General features: G+C 32.7%; 1 long non-coding RNA gene across 1 annotated transcript; it reads left to right on the top strand.

The window, feature by feature from the left end:
* The first annotated feature begins 2,203 nt into the window (after window positions 1-2,203).
* LOC132635672 (uncharacterized) lies at window positions 2,204-2,800 on the top strand. Its single transcript, XR_009580671.1, has 3 exons — window positions 2,204-2,304; window positions 2,384-2,461; window positions 2,535-2,800. It is a non-coding gene; the product is annotated as an uncharacterized LOC132635672 (long non-coding RNA).
* Window positions 2,801-7,784: the final 4,984 nt, after the last annotated feature.

Genomic DNA, 7,784 nt, shown 5'->3' with positions numbered 1-7,784 from the left:
TTCACATATGTGATTCATATAATTTGTCACATGTCCCAAAAAAATCTTGACGTGTGGGCCCCACCTCAGCTTACAAATAATTCGACGTTCGAAAATGCAGGATATAACACCTAACCCTTACCCTTAAAGGTTCATTAACATGTTTTTCAATAGCAACATGTTCAACAACTGCATACTTAGTAACAGCAGCCCTAAAATCATCAACAGACTCAAACTGTAGACCTGTTTCCCATGTAACCTTCTTGCAAGTTTTATCAAACACAACTTCTGGTTTTACCTTCATTCTTCTTGATTTTTGTCTTTGTTCAACCACTTCTCCATCATCATCAGTGCAGTCATCTGGATCAGTCTCAAAGCTAGCAGCTTCATCAGAGGGGTAATATGGCTCATCTCCAGCCAACTTGCCTTTTAAACCATCTCTAATACCACCTTCTGATTCATCAAACCCCACATCTGCCCATTTTCTTCTTGTTCCTAACTTAACATGTGCAGGAACAGGAGGCCTTTCACCCCTCTTCCTTCTTTTCTTCTTTCCATCTCTCTTTTCCTCTCTAAAAGCCCTTAGCTCCTCATCTATATCACTCCCACTAACTTTTACTCCTTCTTCTTCAACAAATCCTTCTAGATCTTATCCTAATTCATCCCTATCACACTCATCATTATCAATTCCAGTTCTGTTTTTTGAAGAATCAGCAGTGGTAGGCAGTACAGTGGCAGGACTTGGATAATTAGGGGAAGTAGTAGGACTAGTTGTAATGGGGGAATGGATTGGAGGAGTAGTAGGTTGTTGAGGTGGAGTTGTATTTTCTTGGATGAGGGGAGAAGTGGGAGGATTAGTAGTTTGGACAGTCTCATCAAAAGCTGCATTTTCCACATGAGATGTTCCCTCACTACCCCCTTTTTCAAAAGATACTCAATTTTCCCTCCCACCCCCCACATGGGTTGCATATTCTAATAAGAGTGGGGCCAATTGAGGCTCTTCAACCATGTGGCATAAAAATGCCTCCAAAAAATCTCCATCCCCCAAACATGCTGTAATTCCCATTGTATCCCTATCGCATGATATTGGTATCAAGGGTAAGCTTTTAGGCAATCTAGCATAAAGGGAGCATCTCCCGGGGTCATAACCTAAATCTCTCACACAATCCATCAATTCAAAGTAGGAAAATTTATCTATGTCCACATCATAAATATCAATAACCTCTCCCCCAACATATCTTTCTTTACCCTTACCCTTTAAAAGTCCACCATGGTAAAATCTCAAAGTAATCAGTTCAAAAGACATTTACAACCAAAAAATTGCACAGAATCATTTAAGAAGTAAAGTCACACACAACTACTTATTACAACATATTGGACATATTTAAGCATGAAACATAGTAGAATTGAAGGAAAAAAACGTCTAAAAAAACCTAGTCAAGTCGCAATAAACAATACTAACATTATACCACTTTTATAAACACAATACTACTTTTTCTAAACGTATTCAAGCATTTACCATGACATATACACAGTATAATCCATAAAAAACTAAACATGTAAAAAACCCTAGACGTAGTGGATTTACACAACATAAAATGAGAGAAACTTTACCTAGTCGTGAAATACGTGTGATCTTCACGAAAATCACCAAAAACACCAGTGCAACCCTTAGATAAGACTTAAATAAAAAACCCTAACTTCGATTATAGGTGTAATAGAGAGATTAACTCAACAAACACAAGAAAATCCGAAAAATATTGACCAGATTGTGTTGAATCTCGTCAGAAATTGAAGGATACGTAGGGTTTTTTTAATGGGTGGGTGAAGATGAGTGTAAATTGGGTGTAATCGGGTGGGGTAAATTAAACGGAAGGGGTGAAACGAATCGGGTTTGGGTTAATGAATGGGTCGACGTTAAATTAATTCATTTAATACGTGGCAACACGGTAGGGCGAGTGACTACCACGTATGTATTAAAACTTGGGTTTGGGTGTCCGGAGGGGTAATTAGTGTCACTTTTTTATATGTTAGGTGTGTAATAGGTCACAACTAAAGTTTAAGTGTGAAAATGACTTTTCGGGTATAGTTTAAGGGTCAATTTATGACTCTAGCCTATTTAAAATACTTATTTGATTATTTAAATTACTTATTATAAATATATATATATATATATATATATATATATATATATTACTTATTATTTCGTAATTTTTTATATTTTAGGATTCGGCGCCAGTGGGTCCACCAAAGTGACCCACTCAGGCATTTTCTCATGGGCCTGCCGAGCCAGAGGTGTCTTCTCATGTGATTGTCGAGCCACGGGTAAGATTTTTAGTAAAAAAATAATTTTATTCAATTTAAGGTGAATATTTTTTTTAACCTTTATGTGGAGCTCGAACAGCATCTCGTCCATGAGACTACTTCATATTCTGCACCAGACCCATCTCAGGAGCCTACTCAAGCACCCCTCGATACACAGGTTTGATTATTCAACAAACGTTAATGTATTCAATATAAATAAGAAATGGTACTAATTTTTATATATTTTTCAGGTTCATCCCTCAACGCCTGCGGTGGCAACTCCCGAGGAGGATGAGGTCGCTTTTCCAGACGCAGCTCAGCCTGAGATTCTGAGCATACCAGCGGGACTAGATCCCAAGAAGAAGCACGTTATGCAGAAGGGCGCAAGGGCGAGGGATGATCATGGCTTAGAGCGCCCTCTTATTAAGAGGAAAAAGGGGGATGGAGATGATGGCAAGGGCGGTAGTGATGGTATGAGTCTTAGGCCTAAGGATAGTCTCAGGCATACCCCATGTGGGACCTATCCACGATAGTGTATATACAATAGTGTTGTACAGTTTAAGTAAACAATATTTTTTTTTGCGTATCTATTTATATTTATAAATATTATTTTAGTCTTTATTATCGTTTATAGTGTCACCTCCTAAATTGATAATAAAAAAAATCGTGACATATTTAAAATAAAGTTACGCATTAATTTTAAAACAACACGAAACCTTAAAATATAAATAACTTAAAGCTAATGACAAGTCTTCAAACAAAAATGGACTTCGAGCACTTTTCAACCACTAAAACGACAATTCGAAGTTTTGCATATCCTTGATGTATTGAGCCTACCTTATTAATCGCACAAAAATAAGTAGGGTTCTATATAAAATATTGAAGTTCCAGAGTCTCGGAGTATGATTAATATATGACTAAAGTACGTAAAAAAGTATGAAAATGTAAAAGAAAGAGAGTTTAACCAAAACAAATAGGTCCTTTAGCGTAGTATTTTACTGCGCTAAAGGGGAGAGGGATATCCTTTAGCGCAGTAAAATATTGCGTTAAAGGACTTAACCGTGCCGTTACGGGTAAGTCATATAACGCAGTATTTTATTGCGTTAAAGGTACATTTGTACCTCTTTTTTTTCTGGGGTATTTTGGTCCAATGTGTCTTTTATTGGGCCATTTTGGTTCCGGGCTCCAAATATATACTCAACTTTACGATTTAGAATAGATATATCCTTCGTTAAAAAAGTGGTGTATATATACCCTTGGGGTTACAGAATGATGCAAATATACCCATGCCCTTACACAAATAGTGCAAATATACCCTTTTCGCTAATGAGATTTTTTTAAAAATCATTTAGCTTATTTTTTAGTTAAAAAAAATACCATGTGGCCTTAAAAAAAGAAAAAGTCTACTCATTTTTTTTAGCAGACATATTTTTCTAACGCCACATGGTAATTTTTTTCTGGTGGATCGAGTCTGATTCGTTTAAAAAAAATATCTCCGTAGCTTTAAAAACAAATCTACCCATTTTTTAAAACGAACCAGACCCGACTAACCAGAAAAAAATTTATCATGTGGCTTTAGAAAAATATGTCTACTAAAAAAAATGGGTAGACTTTTTTTTAAAAGCAATGTGGTATTTTTTTAATTAAAAAATAAACTAAATGATTTTAAAAAAAAAATCCGTCAGCAAAAAGGGTATATTTGCGTCATTTTGTAACGGCAGGGGTATATTTACACAACTTTATAACAGGGGTACATCTGCTCTAAATCGCAAAGTTGAGGAGTATATTTGCACCTTTTCCCTTTAAAAAATCAAGATAGAAGTGTAGTATTTTTTTATTTTTCACTTTACTCTCATAAATGTGGAGAGAAATTAAAATGGTGAAAGAAAAAGTAATACTCCCTCCATTTGCAAATAAGTGAATTTTTTGAGACTTTTTCTTTGGCGCACAATAAGTGAATTGTTCAAAGTCCAAGACATTATTAATTAAATTTTTCTAAAGTTACCTTTCTTTTTAATAGTTTTTCCAAATCTCAACACTCACTATTTCAATCTTTAAGGAAAGTTTGGAAAAAGACATAGGGCAATTTAGTCAAATGGTCATTTGATTAATGCCATTAATTAGATTTATTTAGGGTGTGTCACACCCCAAAAATGATTTTTTAGGCTCATGCACACTCCTTAAGAAATTGCTCACTCTTAAAAATTTATGAGTGTTTTTACTAACTTACCTCTGTTAAAGTTTTTACTACTTTATAGAAAAAAGAAAAGGTAGTTAATGAATCTTGACTATTTAAATAGGGTAATTTTGAAAGAATCTGCCCAAAGTCTTCTTGAAAACCTAAAGCACCACTTATTTTGAAATAATTTGAAAAGCCTAAAAAATCACTTATTATGAAACGGAGGGAATATATTGCAATGGAGGGAGTATTAAATTAAAATAGATAAATAAATAAAATAATCAAATTATTTTTTAATTGATGTATTCTTAAGGGACGTACGAAATATAAACATAGCAGCTAAAATGAATAGCACGGAGTAATTATCAAGTTTTTAACTTTTTCTTGAACCAAGAAGATATGCCGTTTCTCTTTTCTAGAGCAGATGAGAAAATGCGAGTTTTAATTGCAGAAGAGTGAAAATTAAAATAAAATAAAATAAAATAAAATAAAAGGTATATTTAAATTTTTGTGAAAGAAAAGAAATAGGAGGGAATGGAAGGGAGATAGTATAATAGACTTCTTCAAAGATATGGGCAGCGTTGGTGGATACCATAAAGTTTGCCCCGGCTAAGGAGACAATAGGAGACAAAAAGAAGTGAGAATATGTTATTATGAAGAAATTTCAAAGGATCTCATAATGTAGAGAAATGATAAATTTGAAATTTAAAACCAGATGGGCTTGTTTGCTCACTACATTTCAGTTTGTTAATCTTTATTCCACTATAAACAGTGTTCTTTTTTAACCATTTCTATATCAAATTTGTTTACTCTAAATTTCTGGGTTTACTTGACTAAGTAGGCGTTTGGCCATAGAAACCAAAAAATTTCACTTTTTTTTGAAATTTTGGAGTTGGAGTTGGAGTTGTGTTTGATCATAGTTTTTGAAATTGTATTTTTTTATTGAAATGTAGTCGTTTTGGTTGTGAAAAAAAATGAAAAACTTGAAAAACAAGTTTTTCTTGTTTTTTCAAATTCCGGAATAATACAACTTCAAGTTATATTTATAATTTTCATGGCCAAATGCTGATTTCGGAAAAAAGTGAAAAAAAAAATTCAGAAAAAAACGAATAATTCTTATGGCCAAACAGGCCCTAAGTTTGCAATGTCTTATCAAACTTGCTTTAGCTCAATCTTGATTAAAAAAAAAAAAGCAAATTAAGGAGTTTGTTTCTTAAAATGATACTCTGCCCATCTCAAATTATTTGTCGTTTGTTTCTTTTACACGCTTCCTTACAAAAATATTAATTAAGAAGGTTTTTTTTTACTATTTTATCCTTATTTGTGTCTTAAGATATAATTTCTTTTCATTAAATATATATTTTATTTATGTGTCATCTCCCATAATTAAAGTGTTTATAGTCTTTAAGAACAATTAATATTAAGGGTAAAATGAAAAAAATAATTAATTTTATCTTAAACTTTTAAAATAATAAATAATTTAAGACATTTATTAAGAAATCACGACATAATTTGCTGACTCATTTTCTCTTAAATATAAGTATATACATTTGGGTGAGTTGAACTAAACACAACAAAAATATGAAAGTATCTCACAGCCTTTTTCATTAGGATATTGGTGTCAGGAAATCATTGAAGGACACACATGCTATGATCAGTGATGCTAACTTTTCAGAAAAATATTCCAGCTTCCCATTTCCAATGGTATTTTGGTAAATCTGAGAACTTAATAACTTGATTCAAATCCAACGGTAAGTACAACAAGTATGAGTGATGCGTCCACTTCCCTCTTCACTTGATTTCAGTACACCTGCTTTGTTTTTTGGGAAGGAAGCAAAGGAGAAAGTTGTTCAAAGGAAAACTTGGATTTTTCCATTGCTGGTTTAGCAATACTTTGTTGTTTATGACTTGCTCGTCTCTAGAAAATCAGTGATAAGCTAAGAATTTTTGAAAAATTTCTGATGATCATTTCATTCTACTGTACACCCTTTTATGCAAGTATTAGCTGAAAAATAGAGAGAATGTAAACCTTATATATGTGTCTAATTTGTATTGGATCCAAAATAACTAACTAATATTTCAAGGCACCATGTATTTATATTTGTGTGGGTCTCTCACGTGATAGAGTAATACGAAAAATTACAATTTTTTAAAACAAATGGTCAAGATCTAATCGAATATCTGGGAGGGAGAAGTATAACCCTTATTTTGTGTCCCCAAACGAAACCTAGACATTGTCTATATCGCCCTTTTCCCTTTCTCATCTTCTCACTTATTTGGACATGAATTTGACATTATGATTAGACATTATTGAATAGACGTTGATTTAAAATTGAAATTTTATTTGATAAAGACAAATGCGAAAACACTTGTAACAACTCAAGTGATACCTAGTCACTCCTCTGCTCTCAAAACCAAAAGATGGAGAAACACTCTTTGTATACCTAGCCATCCCAGAGAATTAGAAAGTATTTTTTAGAGAAATATTTTTTTGAAAAATGTTTTGTATGGAACTTATTCTTTTGAAAAGGTTTTACTATATTTGGTTAGTATAAGAAGTAGTTTTCGGAAAATATGTATAATAAAGATTAATAATAATATCGACAAATGAAGGCGTGTTTTGAAGAAATTTTTAAATCTTAAAAAATAATAATATCCAAGTATTTACTAGAGCAAATAATATGAATTTAGAAGTTATGATAGTTAAATGAAAAATGATTCCCCCATAAGTGTGTGGGAAGTCATTATTCCCTTTTTTTGATGGAAAACTATTTTCTGGTAACCAGAGACAAGAAAATATTTCTATCATACCAAACAAATCAATAACGCTTTAATTGTGTGTTCCTTTTCCTTTCATAAAGACCCGTACCATGGAATTGAACGTACAACAATAACAAACACTTGAACTTGAAACTCTAATCTATAGAAAATTTGATCAATGTCAATGCAAGGAGGAGAAATAAATAAAGAGTTGATGACATTGGAAATGGTAGTTGGATGGGGATGGTGGATGAAATGATGAGAAGTTTTGAAAGCTACTGCTAAAATGGACATAAAAAGGGTGTGACATCCCAAAGCTAAAAGGAGATATACAAAGTAAAACGCACTTTTATCCACCACTGTGATCGATATTTGTTAGAGTTATTACTATTTACTTTTCTCATCATAAGGATTTTGAGGACCATTTCGCTTTTCCCATTCCATAAGAATGTAAAAGAGCAATGCCTTTTAAAATTGAAACATTATTTGTTTCCTCAAAAAAAGTTATGTAAAATTGAAAATGATATAAAAATGGTAGGAATTGGTAAACTATACCCTGTGT

Source organism: Lycium barbarum, chromosome 1, assembly GCF_019175385.1.
Source record: "Lycium barbarum isolate Lr01 chromosome 1, ASM1917538v2, whole genome shotgun sequence".
Taxonomy (NCBI): Eukaryota; Viridiplantae; Streptophyta; class Magnoliopsida; order Solanales; family Solanaceae; genus Lycium; species Lycium barbarum.
Note: the sequence above shows the minus strand (reverse complement) of the source record. Positions and strands in the feature narration are given on the sequence as shown.